General features: G+C 45.3%; 1 long non-coding RNA gene across 1 annotated transcript; it reads right to left on the minus strand.

Annotated features, from left to right (window-relative positions):
• Positions 1-258: 258 nt before the first annotated feature.
• On the minus strand, positions 259-14,094 carry LOC132208815 (uncharacterized). The gene is made up of 4 exons (XR_009444944.1): positions 13,929-14,094; positions 10,887-11,039; positions 8,253-8,350; positions 259-1,432 (listed from the first exon to the last, which is right to left on the minus strand). It is a non-coding gene; the product is annotated as an uncharacterized LOC132208815 (long non-coding RNA).
• Positions 14,095-21,260: the final 7,166 nt, after the last annotated feature.

Here is a 21,260-nt window from a genome sequence, read left to right on the forward strand (position 1 = left end):
GCATCTGGAGGAAACTCACGCAGACAGTGTCTGGGTAAAACACTCTTCGTCAGGTCAGTGCGGACTTGATGGGCTAAGTGGTCTGCTCCCACAGTGGAGGGATTCTCTGATCTCCAGAAACAAGCCCAAAACACATGGTTTTTGAATCTACTATAACAATGTGTGGAACTGGGTGAACACAGCAGGCCAAGCAGCATCTCAGGAGCACAAAAGTTGACCTTTCAGGCCTTGTCCCTTCTCTAGGCGCGAAAAGTCAGCTTTTGTGCTCCTGAGATGCTGCTTGGCCTGCTGTGTTCATCCAGCTCCACACTTTTTGTTATCTTGGATTCTCCAGCATCTGCAGTTCCCATTATCACTGATACTATTTTTGATTCTACTGTTAGCTATATTCAAACCAATCAACTTATTCAGAAATTTGCTGGTAGTTAACCAGTCCTGATGAACCGGGAAATCCCTTTTCACATATCGTGCAGGTGGATAGTCTTTAGTCAGTGTGAATGTGTCGATGTGTTGTGACAACGTGACTATTTCCAAGCTCTACCTTACACAACTGTTCGTGTGACATTTTATTCACAATACCAGCACCTTTAATTGAGCAGGGATCAGTAATATCTGTACAAACAGCCCCAAACCATGGTTCATTTGCTAGTGAGAGTGACAGCAAAGTCCTTCAACTGTGGTTGTCTGTGAACTCGCTGGTGTGTTAACAGTTTGGATGACAATGAATCCCTTCCCACACTCAGAGCTCATGAAAGGTCTCTCCCCAGAGTGAACTCGCTGGTGCATCAGTGGGGAATTCCAGTCAGCAAAGCCTTTCCCTCACGCAGAACAGGTCAATGGTCTCTCTCCAGTGTGACTCTGGTGGTCAGTTTCTAGCTCGGATCGATGAAGAAATTCCTTCTTGCAATCTGCACATTTCCACACTCTCTCTCAGTGTCACTGCACTGGTGTTCGGACATTTCAGATGAATCTTCACAGACTCTTCAACATACACACCATGTGCTTTTCTCCCCAATATGAGTGCTGCTTTTTTCTTCAATGTTCAAAATCCTGAGAAAATTGGGTTTGTGATAAACAAAGTGACTGTCAGACCTGGATGTGGAACAGTTTGAATTCTCCGACGGCAGACTATACTTTCAAACAGAAAGTAAGTGTAGCGAGTAAGAAACCAGAAGGGGACACACATTGTGAAACTGAGAAATTCTCTGGACATGTGTGGAGCAACACTTGGGGAATATGCTAGATCACCATTAGAACACATTCATTCACAAATATCCTCCAGGTAAGGGATCCAGTCAGTGTTTGCATCAAACTACCAAAAGAGAGAGGTGGGAGAGCCAGGGAGGAAGGACAGTCATTGTATAGATCTGTAACTCAACCTTTCGATCCCTCTGAAAGACTAAGAATAGTGCAGAAGTAAAATTGTGGAAATCTGAAATGAAAACAAAAAAAAAATGCTTCGTCAGAGTTGTACAGCACAAAACAATCCCTTTGGTCCCAGTTGTCCACGCTGACCAGATATCCCAAATTAATCTAAACCCATTTGCAAGCATTTGACCTATATTCTGCTACACCTTTCCTATTCACATACCCATCCAGATACCTTTTAAATGTTGTAACTGTACCAGCTTCCACCAGTCCCTCTGGCAGCTCATTCTACACAAGCACCACCCACTTTCCCTTTAAAAAAAAACAAATTTGCTGGAAAAGCTCAGCAGGTCTGGTAGCATCTGTAGAGGAGGGAAAAAAAAAGTTAACATTTTGGGACTGGTGACCCTCCCTCGGAACCCGAAACTCTTCTCTCCTCCAGAGATGCTGCCAAACCTGCTGAGCTTTTCCAGCAACTTTGTTTTTTTTTCAGATTTACAACATCTGCAGTTCTTTTGGTTCTCGGCTTTCCCTCTCAGCTTAAGCCAGTGTTATTAGTTCTAGTCTCCCCTAACCTGGGAAAACAATCTTGGCCATTCACCCTCCGCCCACCATAATTTTAACAACGTCTATAAGGTCACCAGTCAGCCTTCAAAACTTCAGGGAAAATAGACCCAGCATATTCAACTTCTCCCTACAGCTCAAAACTTCCACCTCTTGCAACATTCTTGTAAATCTTTTCTGCACCCTGCTAAGTTTAACAGCATCATTCCTATAGCAGGGAGACCAGAACTGAACACAGTATTCCAAAAGCAGCATCATCAATGCCTTGTTCAGCCTATAACATGACCTCCCAACTCCTACACTCAATGCACTGACCAATAAATGCAGCACAGCAAATATCATCTTCACTACCTTCTGTACCTGCAAGTCACCTTCAAGGAACTGTGCACATGCACCCCAAGGAGTTTCTGTTACATAACAATCCCCAGGGCCTCATCATTAACTGTTTAAGTCCTGCGCTGATCGTCATTACCATAATGCAATCGCTCACATTTATCTGAACTAAAAACTTATTTCTATCACTCCTTAGCCCATCAACCCATCTGATTACGTTCCCATTGCACTTGGAGGTAAACTCCTTTGCTGTCTTCTACAACAATTTTAGTGTCATCTGCAAACTTACTAACCATTCCTCCAATATTCATTCCACATGATTTGCATCAATGATAAAAAAAGCAGTGGACCCAGCACCGATCCTTGCAGCACACTGCTGTTCATAGTCCTCTAGAATGAATCTGCTCCCCCCGACCCCACCATGATCCTGTTTCCTACCTTCAAGCCAATTTTGTTTCAAATAGCTAACTCTCCCTGGATCCCATTTGATCTAATCTTGCTAACCAGTCCATCATGTGGAGCTTTGGTGAATGCCTTGCTGAAGTCCATATAGACAGTGTCCACTGCTTTGTCTTCTTCAATCTTCTTTGTCACTTCTTCAAAAAAACTCAATCAATTAAGTGAGACAAGATTTCCTACTCACAAAGCCATGTTGACTATCCCTAATCAGTCTTTTCTTCTCTAAACACATGCAAATCCAGTCCCTCAGAATCCCCTCCAGCAATTTACCCACCACTGACATCAGGCTCAACGGTCGATGGTCCTCTGGCTTTTCCTTAAAGAATGGCACCACATTAGCCACCCGGCCTTCTGGCACTTCACTAGTGTCAGTGATACAAATACCGCAGCAAGGGGCCAGCAATTATTTCCCCAGCTTCTCCCAGAGTTTGTGGGTAACACCTGATCAGGAGCCAGGAACCTAACCACCTTTGTGCATTTTAAGACGTCCAGCACCTAGACCTCTGTAATATGGCCACTTTTCGCAACTCATTATTTATGTTTCCAAGTTCTCTCACTTTCATATCCTTCTCTGCAGTAAATATTAATGCAAAATACTTACTTACTATCTCAGCCTGCAGTTGGACACAGGCAGCCTTGTTGATCTTTAAAGCGGCCATATTTTCTCCCTAGTTGTTTTTTTGTCCCAAATGAAGTTTCAGAATCTCTTGGGATTTCCCTTAACTCAATTTGCCAAAGATAGCTCATGTCTCCTTTTTGCCGTCCTGATTTCTCTTGAGTATACTCCTACTGCCCCTATACTTCGAGGGATTGACCCAATTCCTGTTGTCAATACCTGACATGTGCTGCCTTCTTTTTCTTGACCAGAGCCTCAATTTCTCCAGTCATCCAGTATCCCCTACATTTACCAGCCTTGCCCTTCACATGAACAGAAACATATTGTGCCTGGGCTCTCCTTATTTTAGTTTTGAGGGCCTCCCACTTTCCAAGCATTCCTTGACCTGCATATTACCTCTCCTGATCATCTTTTGGAAGTTCCTGCCCAATAATGTCAAAGTTAGCCTTACTTCAATTTAATACATACTTAGAATTTTGAAATGTATCAGTTTTATATTTAAACTGATCACATCTGCCTGCATCTGGCATATACTCCTCTAAACCTCTCCTATCTATGTCTTTATTCAAATGTCTTTTAAACAACGTGACTGTACCTGTATCTACCACCTCCTGAAAGTTCGTTCCACACATGGGCAACTCCATAAGAATAAAAATATCCGTAATGTCTTTTTCAATATGTCTTTCTCCTCTCACCTTACACACATGTCCCCTTGTCTTGAAATCACCCAACCTTGGGAATAAACCCTTGCTATTCGCCTAATCTGTGCCCTCATGATTTTATGAACCTCTAAGGTCACTCCTTAACCCGTTATGCTGCAGTGAGAAACGTCCTAGCTTTGGCTGTCTATGTGAGAATCAAGCCCTCCAATCCTGGCAACATCCCAGCAAGTCTATTCTGAACTGTCTCCAGTTTAATAATAACGTCCTTCCTGTAACAGGGCAACCAGAGCTGCACACAATACCTCAAATGAAGCCTAAACAATGTTGTATACAACCTCAACACAACATCCCAACTCTGAGACTCAGAGGTCTGAGCAATGAAGGCAAGTGTGCTAAACAACATATTAACCAGCCTGACTACTTGTCTACATAAACTTCAAAGAATTATGTACCTGAATCTCAGCATTTCTCTGTTTCACAACTCTACCCTGGGTGCAACCATCAATTGTGCAAGTCCTACCCTGTTCATTTTACCGAAATACAATGTCTCACATTTATTCAAATTGAACTTCATCCTCCACTCAACTCATTGACATAATTCATCAAGATCTCGCTGTCATCTTAGATAACCTTCACTCACCACTAATTCTAGTATCATCTGCAAACTTACTAATCTTGTCCCTTAAATTCTCATCCAAATATTTAATCTAAATGAGAAACAAAAGTGGCCCCTGCACTGATTGCTGTGGAACACACTGGTCACAGAACTCCACTCTGAAAAATCCCACAACACCACATTCTCTCTGACAACTAAGCCAATTCCGCTTCCAATTAGCGAGCTCTTCCTGAATCACGTGTGATCTAACTTTACTCATCAGTCTACCATGTGGAACCCTGTCAAAGGCTTCACTCTCACTCTGGGAGGTGCTGTAAATCTGACCCAATTCCCCCGCCATTTGTCCATCATTCCTTGAAAAGTTAAATCCCAACTTTCTTCTGAGAATAACTGCTAAATCTGCATCCAGCTGCCATTCAGGCTGTTCCAGATCCTGGGAACTTGCTGAGCCAAACAAACAATCTTCACATTTTCCCCCTGCATTATTTGCCAATTAGCTGAATGTTGTATTCTACGGTTACCAAACATTGCTACTACAATGGAAAATTATCTCAGCTTCTGTTAGCTCTCTCCAAACCAGAGACCCACCATAATTTTAATTGACTTATGGGATGTGGTCTATGTTGCACAGACAAATATTGATTGCCCATTTTTATTGGATATGGAGAAAGTGGTACTTTCTCTGACTGCTGCACTCCATGTGCTGTAAGTACACCACTGTGCTGTTTGGATGATAATCCACCCTGGAGCCTCACTACCCTCCCTACTGCAGGAATCATACCTCAGACCTCACTACCCACCCAATCATGCCCTCAAGCCTCACTTACCTGCATTACTGCAGGCATCACCCTCGAGCCTCAACACGCTTCACATCCCTGGAATCCCTCTCCAGCCTCACGACCTGCCTATCGCTAGAATCCCCCAGTAGCCTCATAACTCACACCATCTATTCAGATTCCTCCAGTCTCACAAACCACCTTATCTCTAATCTCCTCCAGCCCACAAACTGATGCCACGATGAAGCATTCCACTCTCGCACATCCCAGATGTCCAAGTTCTTCAAGGGCCGCAACGTTCCCCCGACAGTGGTCGAGAACGCCCTTGACTGCGTCTCCCGCATTTCCCGCAACACATCCCTCACACCCCGCCCCCGCCACAACCGCCCCAAGAGGATCCCCCTCGTTCTCACACACCACCCCACCAACCTCTGGACACAACGCATCATCCTCCGACACTTCCGCTATCTACAATCCGACCCCACCGCCCAAGACATCAGCACCACCCCTGTCTGCATTCCAGAGAGACCACTCTCTCCGTGACTCCCTTGTTCGCTCCATACTGCCCTCCAAACCCACCACACCCAGCACCTTCCCCTGCAACCACAGGAAATGCTACACTTGCCCCCACACCTCCTCCCTCACCCCTATCCCAGGCCCCAAGATGACTTTCCACATTAAGCAGAGGTTCACCTGCACATCTGCCAATGTGGTATACTGCATCCACTGTACCCGGTGTGGCTTCCTCTACATTGGGGAAACCAAGCAGAGGCTTGGGGACCGCTTTACAGAACACCTCCGCTCGTTTCGCAATAAACAACTGCACCTCCCAGTCGCAAACCATTTCCACTCCCCCTCCCATTCTTTAGATGACATGTCCATCATGGGCCTCCTGCAGTGCCACAATGATGCCACCCGAAGGTTGCAGGAACAGCAACTCATATTCCGCTTGGGAACCCTGCAGCCCAATGGTATCAATGTGGACTTCACCAGCTTCAAAATCTCCCCTTCCCCCACCGCATCCCAAAACCAGCCCAGTTCGTCCCCTCCCCCCACTGCGTCACACAACCAGCCCAGCTCTTCCCCTCCACCCACTGCATCCCATAACCAGTCCAACCTGTCTCTGCCTCCCTAAACTGTTCTTCCTCTCACCCGTCCCTTCCTCCCCCCCCAAGCCGCACCTCCATCTCCTACCTACCAACCTCATCCCACCTCCTTGACCTGTCCGTCTTCCCTGGACTGACCTATCCCCTCCCTAACTCCCCACCTATACTTTCCTCTCCATCTTCGGTCCGCCTCCCCCTCTCTCCCTATTTATTCCAAAACCCTCACCCCATCCCCCTCTCTGAAGAAGGGTCTAGGCCCGAAACGTCAGCTTTTGTGATCCTGAGATGCTGCTGGGCCTGCCGTGTTCATCCAGCCTCACATTTCATTATCTTGGATTCTCCAGCATCTGCAGTTCCCATTATCACAAACTTCTTTAGCTCTATAATTGTCTTCAGCCTCACAAACCTCCCTTTGTCTGAGGTCTCCTCCAGCCTCACAATCTTCCCCATTTCTGTAATCTCTTCCAAGCTCACTTTTCCCTATTTTTGTAGTCTTCTCCAGTCTCAGAACCCTTCCTGCCTCTAATATCGTCCGGCCTCACAAATGGATGATACAAGAACGATATTTCTTTCCTCTAATACAATCCTTATTTTTATACACCCACTTGATGGCGGTGCTTTCACTTTCCTGGGCTTCAGGCCCCAGAATTGAGGTAAACCGCATTACGTCTATACCTCCCTTTTCTCCCGAAAATACTGACCAATCATGAGTCATTTATTCTAATAGCTCATATTCTGAAATGACTTGAAATATTGCTGGGTATCTTCCTATGTGAACTGCCTCGGAGGTCTACAGTACAGAAAAAGGCTTTGTGGCCCATCCAGCCAGTGCCGGTTAAAAACCACCTAACCGTTCTAATCTAATTTTCCAGAACTTGGCCCATAGACTGGCCTGTGTTGGCATCACAAGTGCGCATCTAAATATGCCTTAAACGCTATGAGGATCTCTGTGCCTACCACCCTCACAGACAGTGAGGTTCAGTGCCATTGTCACAGCATGATGACATCACAGACAGGAACAGAGACGAGCTGAGTCTGTGCAAACCAAAGATCCCCCACACACTGAAGGACGGGAGGGTCCCTGATAGGGGGCAGAGGAGATTTAACAGAATGGTTTGTAGGGAGAGGGTTTTTAGTTGCATGGTTAGGGCTGTTATTATAATTTCATGTGACTTAGACATTGCTGGTACATATTGAGAATAACCATCTACAATAGATGGACTCTCCTTCTCAACCTCTCCCCTCGCCTGGGGTGCAGTAATCTTCAGGTTAAACCAGCCCTATAGTCAGGTAGGACAATGGTGACTTTACCTTAGGCATAGTGATGCCACTGTGCCTCGGTGGTGCAGAGGGGAATGTTGCATGTGGTGGATGGGACACCACTCTGACACTGCTTCACCTGGAGGATGTTACCTTTCTTTAATATTGTTGGGGCTGTACTCATGCAGGGAAGTGGAAAATGTGCCAACACAATCCGGATGATCCACACACAGGAAACAAACAGTCATTGGGGAATCAGGTGCTTGGAGAAACTAAGATTGATCTCCTTTTAACAAAGGATTTTGAGGGGACCTTAATAGGCGGTGTTTCCAAAAGATAAACATTAGGACGGCAAAACGCACACTCAACTGGCCATAAGAAAGGACTACAGGACATATGTTGAAAGTCGTAGGAAAGATCTATTGAGAGAATGGAGTAATAAGAGAGAAATTTTACACGGCAAATGGGAACGAGCTGGAACACAATACTCACACACAATGCGAATATCCAGGTGCTGATGAATTAAGTAATTCTGTCAGTTTCGTGTTACAATTATTGAGCTTCCCAACTGAAAGTCCACTTGTAATATTCTGTAACACAAATTCATAAAATACATCACTGACAGTCAGGTTAGAAATTCACAACATCTCCTCCTGGCCAAGGATAACTGTGCATTGTTCCTGCTGCACATTATTCCTTGTGGGGGTCCACAGTTGATTCAGGGGAATAGCACAGTGCTATTCCGACCAGATTATTTGACCTGGGAGTACTCAGCATTGACTCTGACGCCTGGAAGTCTCATGGCTCCTGCTGATTACGATGTACCATCCTCCCTCTGTTGATAAATCGGCAGCAGTATTATCGCTAGATTATTGATCCAGAGACCGAGATAACATTCTGGGGACCTGGGATCGAATCCTGCCATGGCAGATGGTGAAAATTGAATTAAATAATGATCTGAAATTAAGAGTCTACTGATGACCATGAAACTATTGCCAATTATCAGGAAAGACCCATCTGGTTCGCTTTTGTCCTTTCAGGAAATTTGCCATCCTTACCTGGTCTGGATGACATGTGACTCCAAAACATAGCGATGTGGTTGACTCTTTATTGCCTTCCAGGTAATAAATGCTGGTGCAGCCAGCAATTTCCACATCCCAAGAGTGAATTTTAATAAACAAAAAACTCCTCCATGTTGAACAGCTCTTGGAGAAAGCACTGAGAGTGTGAACAGCACTAAATGTACTCAATGTCCACCTTCAGGAGTAATTTGCAGGAGGATTACCAATCAGGCTGGTCGGGTCCTAAAGGACAAAGCTGCCTGGCTGGGACTGCAGCAGGTGGTGATGCACCAAACGGGGAAAACATAGCTGATCTCATCATCACCAATTTCCCAGCTGCAGAGGCATCTGTCCGTGACAGGATTGTTAACAGCGACCACCGCACAGTCCTGTGGAAACAAAGCCTCATCTTAAACTTGATAATACCCCCCCATTGCGTTGGGTGGCACGAACTTTGGCTGAAAGGAACAGACTTGGAACAGACACAGGAACTCCAAACCTGATATCTATGAGGCTTTGAGAGAGACTACAACAGTAGCAGACCTTCTCCAGCACAATCTGTAACCTCATGGCCCAGCATACCCTACAGTCAGCCATTGCCAATGACCCAGGAGACAAACACTGGTTGAATGGAATAGTATCGGAGTACATGCCAAGAACAGCACAAGGCAGACTTAAAAATAAGGTGCCAACCTGGTAAAACTACCAAACAGGACGACCTGCATGCCAAATACCATAAGCAGCAAGAGTTAGAGCTAAGCCACCCCATAACCAATAGATGAGATGTAAGCTCTGCAGTTCTGTCACACCCAGTCGTGAATGGTGACGAACAATTAAACAACTCACTGGAGGAAGCATGCCAAAAATCCCCATCCTTACTGACAGAGGAGCCCAACCTATCCATGCAAAAGGTAAGAGTGCAGCAATCTTAAGCCAGAAGTGTCAACTGGATGATCCATCTCAGCCTTCTCCAGAGGTCCCCAACATCAGAGATGTGAGTTTTCATCCAATTTTATTCATTTCAAATAATATCAATAAACGGAAGAATTGTGCAAAGGTTATGGGTCCTGACAACACTGGCAATAGTACCGATGACTAGTGCTCTAGAGCTTGCTAGCCACCAAGCCAAACTGTTTCAGTCCTGCTACAGCGCTGGCATCTACTGCCAATTTGGAAAACCGCCCAGGTCTGTTCAGCACAAAAACACAGCAAATCCAACCCGACCAATTTCCCCTCAAGCAGTCTACTCTCTATCGTCAGTAAAGTGATGGAAGGTGTTGTCAACAGCAGTATTCAGCAGCACTTACTCAGAAGTAACCTGCTCAGTGATACCCAGTTTGGGCCACGGCGGCCACTCGGTTCCTGATTTTATTACAGACTTGATCCACAAATTCACAAGCAGCTGAATCCCCGACGTGAGGTGAGGGTAAACAGCAGAGCCCTGCACAAAAACCACTTATTTCCACTTCAGTGACAATGACCCAACAACAACACCTCAGCTTCAGGTCATTTGCTGAACCTCTCATCTATTCCTGTGTTACCTCTAGACTGAACTATCCAAACACACTGCCAGTCAGCCTCCCACATTCAACGGCCCGGAAACCTCAAGAATACCTAAAATTCTGCTGCACACAAGTTCATTTGTACCAAGACCTGTTCACCCATCACTGCTGTGCTCCCTGACCCACAAAGGCTCCTATTTATAAACAACAATTTAAAATTCCCATCCTTGATTTAATTCCCGGCTGTGATGAGCCCTATCTCCCTGCACCACACAACGTTCAAGACTTAGACAATTCATTTAGTTTCAGCTCCAACAATGCGCTTTGTCATTGCTTCACGACTGGAGGCTGTTTCCACAGTTGCCAGGCAACGTGGTCTGGAATTCCCATGATAAACCTCTTAAGTTTGCTTTCCTTCTTTAAGGAGTCAGGAAAACCTGCAAATTTGGTAACTTTTTGGTCACCTGATCTAATGTGGCCTTATGTCAAAAGTTTCTGGATAATATTTTTGTGAAATTCTAAAACATGATAAAAATACAAATTGTTTGTTGATTTGGGCACACCATCAGCTCTTCAGTATCGCTAGATGACCGATCTGTAACTTCTCAAATGACCGCATTGTGGGAGCACCTTCATCATACGAACTGCAGCAGCACATGAAAGTTAAATATCACCTTGTCCACAGGGAACAGGGCTTTGGCAACGATCGCTGGTATCTGTGGAAGGAGAAACAGTAAATGTTGCAGAAGTGCAAAATGAATGACAGAATAAGAATGCTGTCGAATTTGGTGGTCTGAAATGGAAGAAAAATGCACTTTCTTTCTGGGAAATATTTCCTGGCTGTGAAAGATACCGTTCAAAAATTAATCTGGTAAGAGAGCAGCACATGGTGAGGGGGTGGGGAGCAGTGGAAAATTTATTTACAAAAAAGGTATAAGGAATTAACAATAAAATACTGCAGAGATCAAATATACCCATCATTAGAGACCAACACCGACAAAAGTGATCAGGAAGCACAGAAGCGACTAAGAGCAGTGCGAGCTGCTACTATCCCACACTCTGGGAAAGAAATCCATAAGAAACAAACACTTGGATAAGAGAAAATGGGAACTGCAGATGCTGGAGAATCTGAGATAACAAAGTGTGGAGCTGGATGAACACAGCAGGCCAAGCAGCATCTTAGGAGCAGGAAAGCTGACGTTTCGGGCCTGGACCCTTTATCAGAAATGGGGGAGGGGAAAAGGATTCTGAACTAAATAGGGAGAGAGGGGGAGACAGATCGAAGATGGAGAGAGAAGATAGGTGGAGAGGAGACAGACAAGTCAAAGAGGCAGGCCAGGGAGGACTGATAGGTCAAGGCGGTGAGATGAGGTTAGTAGGCAGGAAACAGGGATGCAGCTTGAGGTGGGAGGAGGATATACAAGAGAGGAAGAACAGGTTAGGGAGGTGGGGACAAGCTGGGCTAGTTTTGGGACGCGGTTGGAGGAGCGGAGATTTTGAAGCTTGTGAAATCCACATTGGCACCAATGGGCTGCAGGGTTCCCAGGCAGAATATGAGTTGCTGTTCCTGCAACCTTCGGGTGGCATCGCTGTGGCCCTGCAGGAGGCCCAGGATGGACACGTCGTCTGAGGAATAGGATGGGGTGTTGAAATGGTTCGCGACTGGGAGGTGCAGTTGTTTATTGCGAACCGAGCGGAGGTGTTCTGCAAAGCGGTCCCCAAGCCTCCGCTTGGTTTCCCCGATGTAGAGGAGGCCACAACAGGTACAGCGGATGCAGTATACCACATTAGCAGATGTGGAGTTGAACATCTGCTTGATGTGAAAAGTCTTCTTCGGGCCTGGTTTGGGGGTGAGGGAGGTGGTGTGGGGGCAGGTGCAGCACTTCCTACAGTTGCGGTTGAAAGTGCCAGGTGTGGTGGGGCTGGAGGGGAGTGTGGAGTGGACAAGGGAGTCATGTACAGAGCGGTCCCTCTGGAATGTCGACAAGGGTGGGGAGGGGAAAGTGTCTTTGATGGTGGGTCGGATTGCTGATGGCGGAAGTGTCAGAGGATGATGCGTTCGATCCGGAGATTGGAGGAGTGATATGTGAGGATGAGGGGGATTCTTTTTCGGTTGTTATTACAGGGACGGGCTGTGAGGGAGGAGTTGTTGAAAAATGCAGGAGACACAGTGAAGGGTGTTCTCGATTACTGCGGGGGGGGGAGGGGAAGTGGGGGCTGGGGTTGTGGTCCTTAAAAAACAAGGACTTCTGAGATGTACAGGAGTGGAACCCTGGGAGCAGATGCGGAGGTGAAGGAATTGGGAATAGGAGATGTCATTTTTGCTGGACGGTGGGTGGGAGGAGTTGTATACTCGCTAGCTGTGGGAGTCAGTGGGCTTGAAATGGATATCGGCTTCTATATGGTTGCCCAAGATGGGAACAGAGGTCCAGGAATGAGAGAGAGGTGTTAGAGATGGTCCAGGTGAACTTAAGTCTGGGGTGATAGGTACTGGTGAAGTGGACGAACTGCTCGAGCTCCCCATGGGAGCACAAGGCAGCGCCGATACAGTCATCCGTGTACTGGAGGAAGAGGTGGGGCTCAGGGCCAGTGTAGGTACGGAAGAGGAATTGTTCCAACAAAGAAGCAGGCATAGCTTGGGCTCATGCAGGTACCCATGGCCACCCTCTTTGTCTGTAGGGTGTGGGAGGAGTTGATAGAGAAGTTGTTGAGGGTGAAAATGAGTTTGGCAAAGCACCTAAGGTGGGGGAGGTGGGGGTGGTCAGTGGAGGGGTACTGATCAGACCGGCAGGACGGGAAATAGCGTAGGGCTTTTAGGCCATCTGTATGGGGAATGCAGGTGCTCATGTGGTAAACTACATACGCTCTACCCTTTCTGGCCTCCTCTACATCAGGGAAACCAAGCGGAGGCTTGTGGACCACATTACAGAACTTCTACGCTCAGGTCGCACGAAACAACTGCTCATCCCCACTTCCCTAACCTGTTCTTCCTCTCACCTATCCCCTCCTCTCAACTCAAGCTGCACCCCCATTTCCTACCTGCTAACCTCATCCCAACCACTTGACCTGTTGGTCCTCCCTGGACTGACCTATCCCTTCCACACCTACACTCACTTTTACCTGCTCCATCCCCATCTCTTTAACTTGTCTGTCTCCTCTCCACCTGCCTCCCCCTCTCTCCCTATTTATTTCAGTATCCCCTTCCCCTCCCGCATTTCTGAAGGGTGTAGGCCCGAAAACGCCAGCTTTCCTGCCCCTCTGATGCTGCCTGTCCTGCTGTGGTCCTCCACCCCCACACCTTGTTCTCTCACTTTCAGCCTGATGCGGCTGCGCATGCGCCCAGCTTGAGCTTGGCGCTTCGAAAGTTTCAAAGCTACCGCGCATGCGCCTCGCGGATCATTGCCCCCAATAAAGATGGTGGCGGTCACACAGGCCTATCGCCATCTGAGGCATTGATTTGTTTTCTGCAAACGTGAGTCTGGGAGTTTCAAACGTGTGTGTTTTCCGACGTGCACTAAGTGTTTGTAAAACTTCCAAACCCATACGAATATCACTCCCCTCCCGCTTTCTGCCGTTTTGCTTTCTTTACCGTGTCCTGCTCTTACCTCAATTGCACAAATCTTGGTCTCAGCGAAGGAGCTAGGCCCGAAACGTCAGCTTTCCTGCTCCTCCGATACAGCTTGACCTGCTGTGTTCATCCAGCTGCACACCGTGTTATCTCAGAGTCTGTGGTATCTGCAGTTCTGGTTATCTCAGCGACTCTGGACAGCTCTCGTGGATGATCACGTGGTTTTCACCGATCCCGCCCCATCTTCATTCCGATTGGCTAGAAGGGCAGGGACTTCCGCCCGGCCCTGCACTGCATCTCTGTGCTCATATTGGTCGCGCACTGACATCAATCACCCAGACGCCATTGTCAGCTGGAGCATGCGCAGTGCTTTGTGTTGTCATTGTCAGAAGCAAATGATCGTCGTCACAATGTTGCATTTTGAGACAAATGAGACTGAGAACCGGATGAGAAAGATTGTTACATTAGCAATCCTGGGGTTTTAATAAGTCGCTCTGAGGAAGGGGCACTGCACCCGAAACGTTAACTCTGTCTTTTTACCTTCACAGATGCTGCCAGACCTGCTGAGCTTTTCCAGCAACTTTGTTTTTGTTCCTGATTGACAACATCCCAGTTCTTTTGTTATTTTTTAATAAGTCGCGATTGAAAATGCTTCCTGCAGCTCAAAGCTAAAGATAGCTCTTGATACCGCTCTGCCAGCGAATAGGGAAATGGCGGTGAAATAAGGGTAATAAATACAGGTATAACAGTCCTCAGGTAAGATGTAAAGAGAATAATTATGAATATGAAGAACACCACGTGGTGAAGTGGGGTGAGTGTTGTTCAGATGAACTGTGATTGGGCAGAGAGGGAGGTTAATCAAAAAAGAACAAGCATAAAAGAGATTCTTAAGAAAGGTCTGTGCAATAGAAAACAAGGAGAATCAGAAGGTAAAAGCCCAAGACGGAGGAAACAGTTTGAAGACCGAGGCTGCAAAAACTTCAATAAGTTGTTTCACTGCTAGTTATTGACACTAGCAGTATAACCCACATTCAACTGGAAATAGCTGTCTGAGTTGTCACTATAGTTTACTTCATAACAGATAAACTTCTCCACACTTTGTCTCAATAAGGCTGACAGTTGGTTCATAAATCAGTTCTTCTGCCAAGTCCATTCCTGTTTGAAAAGGGGTGTAGATCACATTTAAATCGACCATGCTAAATGTCAGTCCAGGCTGGCAGCCAAACTCCACTCCCTCACCACTGACTCCATCCCTGCCCCTGGTAACTGGCTGGTAACACACTGCTCACAGTCATGGTGCAATATTTCACCCCAAGATGAGCTTCCAACCACATTTCTCACCCCCACGCCCATTACCACAAAGACCACGTATAATTTCAACCTCAACAAGATCTCAGTTCATCTGTTGCTGAAACTCTCATGCATTCCTTTGTTACCTCTCGACTTAACTCCCCAAACACACTCCCGGCCGGCTTCTTAATTCTACTGCCCTGAAATCTTGAAATGACCCAAAAATCTACTGCCTGTGTGTTTACTCTCACCAATTTCAACATCTTCGGGTTTTGCCATCCGGTGCTCATTAACATACACATTTTCTGGGTGGCAAAGCACCAAGGTATTGAAATTCATATCCTTATTTTGAAATTTTGTCATCAAACCTCCTTCTTTTGATAGTGCCTCCAGCTGCAAAACCCTCTGAGATATATCTGAAGAAGGGTCACTGGACACAAAACAATAATGCTGTTCTCTCTCCACAAGCACTGCCAGATATGCTGAGTTTTTCATGAATTTCTGTTTGTGTTACTACTTTCAAGCATCTACTGTTCTTTTTATTTTTCCGTCAAGATATTTGTTCTCCCTGACTTCCACCCTCCTGTGGATTTCTGGCTTTAACTTTCCCACCTTTTTCATGGCCTCAGTTTCCAAGGCATAAACTCTTGAATTTACTCCCTAAACATCCCTGGTTTTCAAAGTCCCTTTGTTTGTTCAGGATATTCCTTGAAACCTACTTCATTGGCCAGTTTTGAGTCACTTGTCCTAATAAGTGCCTGGTATCAAATATTGTTTTGTGACAACCTTGTGTAATATGTCAGATCATTGGATTGAATCAAAAATGTGAAAACATTTAAATTGTTCTTTTGGAAAACATCACTGATCCTTCACGATCATTTGGTAACTCCTTACCTAATATTGTTGCAAGTGCGACTTCATTACATGGACTGCAATCGTCGAGAAAGGTCAAACATCAAATTCTCCAGAGGTAACTGAGGATTGGCAATAGTTACTGATACCTGTGGAGAGTGATCCAAAGTTCATTTATCAGGAAATGTTGAATGAATGACATGGTGCAGAACTTGTTGGTTAATATAAGCTCAGAACAGAAAAGAAAAGGACTGCATTAAGAATAATTCCTGACTACAAAACATACTGTGGGAAGACAAAGCTTCTGAAACCATAGGGTTCAATGAAAGAAATGTGGTGGAAAGCTCATCTGGACGTCATCTGATAGAGTAACAGAAGCATTCAACAGACAGGTACTTCCACATTATTAGAGACAGAGGTAAGGCAGAAGTGAAACAGAGCAATATACTGAAATGGATTCAGATCCATACTAAAGGAGACACACCAGCCCTAAAGCTACAGAACATCTCACAGGTAACAGGCACAGCACTAAAACTCAACATTGTTGACGAATGGTCAAAAATACTCCACCACGTCACTGTTGACAATTTGAGATTCTCCTGTTGCACCTGCAGCTGGAAAGATATCAGAAATACTGGAGTTAGAGAAAATTCTGTCAGTTGAGGAAATCCCTAAGGAACAGGTGGTCTCACTGTGCTACTGTTGCTGCAGTAGGATCTTCAGAGGAGATAGATTCATTCATAAACCAGAAAGTTTCAGGACTGACGGAGTTGTGAAGCGATGGACCACCTGGAGTTGGAGGGAGATTTTATGAATGCATCTATCTCCTCTGATGATCCTCCCCTCCTTCACAATGTATGACAATGTCTGTTCTGAGTATACCTGGTCATCCTCGGCCAGGAGGAGGGACGTCGTGAATTCCTGAAATAAAAGAGAGGTGTTGGAGCATCCCATAAGCCTGGCAACATCTAGGGAGAGAGAAATAGTGCTAATGTTTAGAACCAGTTATTGTACTTTTATCTTTGCACTGATAGTGATTGATTTTTGAAGCTTCTTTCACTGAGGCTCATTTGAGGACCTACATATAAAATATTAAATCAAACAAAAGGAATAATTTGTGTGTCTGATTTCCAACCGAGACTGACACTGTCCTTACTAAACTTCTTTTACAGAATATATTAAAACAAATCACAGACAGGAAACTTTAAACAAACATCAAATCAAAATTTGGCATGATCAATCGATTAATCAGAAACTGGACATTATTGGCCTTTTGAGTCTAAGTATTCGGGTCCCTGTCATTACCATTCACTGAAGGTAATTTAACCGTTATAACCTTCATGTTGATCTAAATCTGACATTTGTATCCCATGATCCATTTCTTTTCAGTTAATGTGAACCCCTTGTTTTGTCGACGTTGCCTCAACCAACAGTAAACATTATAGTTCCGTCAAATCTCCCTTCAGCTTCAGTTAATCCCTGACATCGTAAGCCTTTCCATTTTTAACCTTCCTGGCAAAGGAACACGTCTGCTCCCTCTCAGCGACCTACGTCCTTCCCAATGTGTGGGTGATCTCCGGTTTGCACAAACCCAGATGCCCTGTGTTCCCATGTGTGATGTCATCATGCAGCAACAGTAGCACAGTGACATCGCCTGTTCCTTAGGTATTCCCTCAATTGAGAGATTTTTCTCTAACTCCAGTATTTCTGATATCTTTCCAGCTGCAGGTAGAACAGGAGAATCTCAAATTGTTAACAGTGACGTGGCGGAGTATTTTTGACCATTCATCAACAAGATCTTGGACAAAATCGATAAGGAAGATCTGACGAAGAAGCTGTGTGAAAGGGCTTCTATAGCCTGGCTGCAGTAATTGTTTGTAGATAGTTTGACAGAGTGGTCAAAATCACTACATTTAAGCTCTAGTCTCTATCGAGTCATGGATATGAATCTTACCGGTAACCAAAATCATGAGTGATCTACCTCAGGCAGTCACATCGAAGGAGCTGGGCAACTTCAAGTTTGCAATGTTTACATTTCTTCTGGGTAACTGTGGCTGCTTGGGCCTCTGATATGCTCGGTGCTGAAAGTGGGAAAATGGGCAACAGACTGCGAAAACAACAAGAGCTCTGGCTTCACAACGGCCCTTCAGAACTCCGCTAACACCCTGCTTTAGCGGATTTTGCATAGCTTGTTGATGCCAGTTTTTATGGCTCAACCGGTCAGCATTAGGTGGTAAACTGAAAAGTCGGGTGTTTGAGACCATCCAGGCACACAACTTTAGTTATTTTGGATCAAGCAATTTAAGTGACCACCTACCTGAGGTTACCCCATGAAAAAGCTACAACAAGATTGGATTCAAAACACATCCATCAATGATTCTCTCTTCCCCAGCTCCACACAGAGTGAGACTGGGGCAAGCAGAGGGTTTGACTTCGCTCTCCAATCTCCATTGCCAGATTTTATGGGCAGAGAGATCAAGGACAGAGAGATCAAAAGATCGTACAAATGGTTTGAGTGCAGTCTCCTATAAACAGTCTCTGCAGGTGATCTAAAGTGTTAAACGGTGTGAGTAAAGTGTCAACAGCTGAATAACAGGTGAAGGGATGACCTGTGATCTGATTAAATGAGGCAGAGAGATAATTACAAAAACAAACTAAAAATAAGGTTGTGGTTGGCACAAACCAATTTCTGATGAAGGGTCTAGGCCCAAAACATCAGCTTTCCTTCTCCTAAGATGCTGCTTGGCCTGCTGTGTTCATCCAGCTCCACACCTTGTTATGGCTGGAATTATGTGATAGGTATAAGAATCACTTGCTGATAGTCTAACCAAAGTAATAAATAATCCAAAATTGTACTAACTAATCAAGAGAGAGATGTCATAACAATTTATCAAGGTGATGGTGTTGAAATAGGACAATAAGGAAGATTTTATAGATGCAGAACAGTACAGGGGGATCACATGTAGACATGAACTTCAGATCATGATTGAGGCTGTCTTCATGGGCATGGAATTTGGCTATCAGTTTCTGCTCGGTGATTTTGCTTTGTCGTGTATCTCAAAGGTCACGTTGCATGTTTTCCCGAAGATTGGACGCTTAATGTACTTTACTGCTGAAGTGTTCCCCAAGTGGGAGGGAACATTCTTGTCTGGCAATTGTTGCACAGAGTCCATTCATCCTTTGTCATAGCGTCTGCATGTTCTCACTAATATACTAAGCCCGGGGCATTCTTCCCTGCACTGTGTGAGGTCGATAATGTTGGCCCAGTCACATAAGTATCTCCCTTTATGTGGTGGGTGGTGGCTGCATGTGTGATGCTAGTATCCATGTCAATGATCTGACATCTTTCAGAGGTGCCAGTGGCAGGGTTGTGTGGTGTTGTGGTCGAATTTGTCCTGAAGGTTGAGGAGCTGGCTGCGAACGACAGCCTGATTAAGGTTTGGAGGTTGTTTGAACAGAGAAGTGAAGGTGTATGGATGATCTTGGTGAGATGCTGGTCATCATCATTGACATGTTGAAGGCTGTGGAGAACATGGTGCAATGTCTCCGCTCTGGGGAATTCTTTATGATGAAGGGCGCTCTCTAGGTTGCATCCTGTGTCTGTCTTCTGAGGAGGCCATTGTGGGTTTTTGCTGTGGCACGTCGGAACTGATGAGCCTCTGTCCAAAAATAAGTCTCTGTCAGTGATCAAAAAGTGTTAGATGGCGTGAGTAAAATGTTAACAGCTGAATAGCAAGGGAAGGGTTGACCTATGATCCAAGTAGAGGAGGAAGAGAGATAATTACAAGAAAATTTTAAAAAGACGGTGCTGGAGAGAAACAAAATGACTTTGTTTTTCCTGCAGAACATTAAAACCAATTTTGAGCACTTATTCCAGAATTTTAAATGAATATTTTAAAGCTATTGCCCTCATCTTTGAACAGCCCACATGACTGCAAATTACACTGTCAGACGCTGGATAAATTTGGGAAATTGCTTCAATAAACCCATTCATTTCTGTTACAGATCGTAAGGAATTCTCATTCGGCTGAAGAGACACGATCAACACTTTGTTTGTTCTGCGTGCAGGGTCTCAGCGAAGATCTGAAGAGACTTTATACAACTGTTTCAGAAACTGTCGCCAATTTTACTTCTTACATCAGCCAGTGCATCGAAGGCCTGCAAAGCTGGCAACTGATCGAATTGGGGGGAGCTGGTTACATTGAAAATACATTTAAACTCTCTCCCAAATGAGAAAGGCCTCAAATATTTATCACAGTTTCAAGCAAACTACAAAACACATATAGAATCGTGAATTAAATTATTGATAATGTATAATCCATGTGTTAGGATTACAGAACGAAAGAACACTGCTGATGGTTCAAATCTGAAAGACTAAAAGTGAATGTGAGAGACACCCAGCAGGACAGAATCTAATCTATCAGCAGGGAATCTCTCCACCCCCAGAGACTGAGGTTAGATTCTTTCGAGCAGCATAGACTGAGGAAGGGTCACCAGACCCAAAAGGTTAACACTTTTTTTCTTCACAGATGCTGCCAGACCTGCTGAGCTTTTCTTGCAACTTCTGTTTTTGTTATACACTGAGAGACTGGGGGCAGGGGAGGGTGGCGAGGACATGAGTGTGATGTGTACATTTATGAGGGAAACAGACAGAGTAAACAAGATGAATCTTTGTGCTTGGCGGTGGAATCAGTATCGGGGAGGGGGGGCCTAGGACAGACACATTAGTTGAGATGTAAGGATTTTTTTTCACTCAGATAGTGGGAATCTGAAACTCACAGCCTGGAAATGTGGGAGAGGTGAAAACCATCATCACATTGCACTGGTCTTTAGCTGTAAAAAATAAGCGCTGAAAGAACTGTGGATGTTGTATATCAGAAACAAAGCAGATATTGTTGACAAAGTTCATAATAATAAAGTGTGAAGCTGGATGAACACAGCAGGCCAAGCAGCATCTCAGGAGCACAAAAGCTGACGTTTCAGGCCTAGACCCTTCATCTGAGAGGGGGATGGGGTGAGGGTTTTGGAATAAACAGGGAGAGATGGGGAGGCAGAAAGAAGATGGAGAGAAAAGAAGATAGGTGGAGAGGATGGTATAGCTGGGGAGGTCAGGAGGGGATAGGTCAGTCCAGGGAAGACGGACAGATCAAGGACGTGGGATGAGGTTCGTCGGTCGGAGGTGGAGGTGCGGCTTGGGGTCGGAGGAAGGGATGGGTGAGAGGAAGAA

This window comes from Stegostoma tigrinum, unplaced genomic scaffold, assembly GCF_030684315.1.
Source record: "Stegostoma tigrinum isolate sSteTig4 unplaced genomic scaffold, sSteTig4.hap1 scaffold_54, whole genome shotgun sequence".
Lineage (NCBI taxonomy): Eukaryota > Metazoa > Chordata > Chondrichthyes > Orectolobiformes > Stegostomatidae > Stegostoma > Stegostoma tigrinum.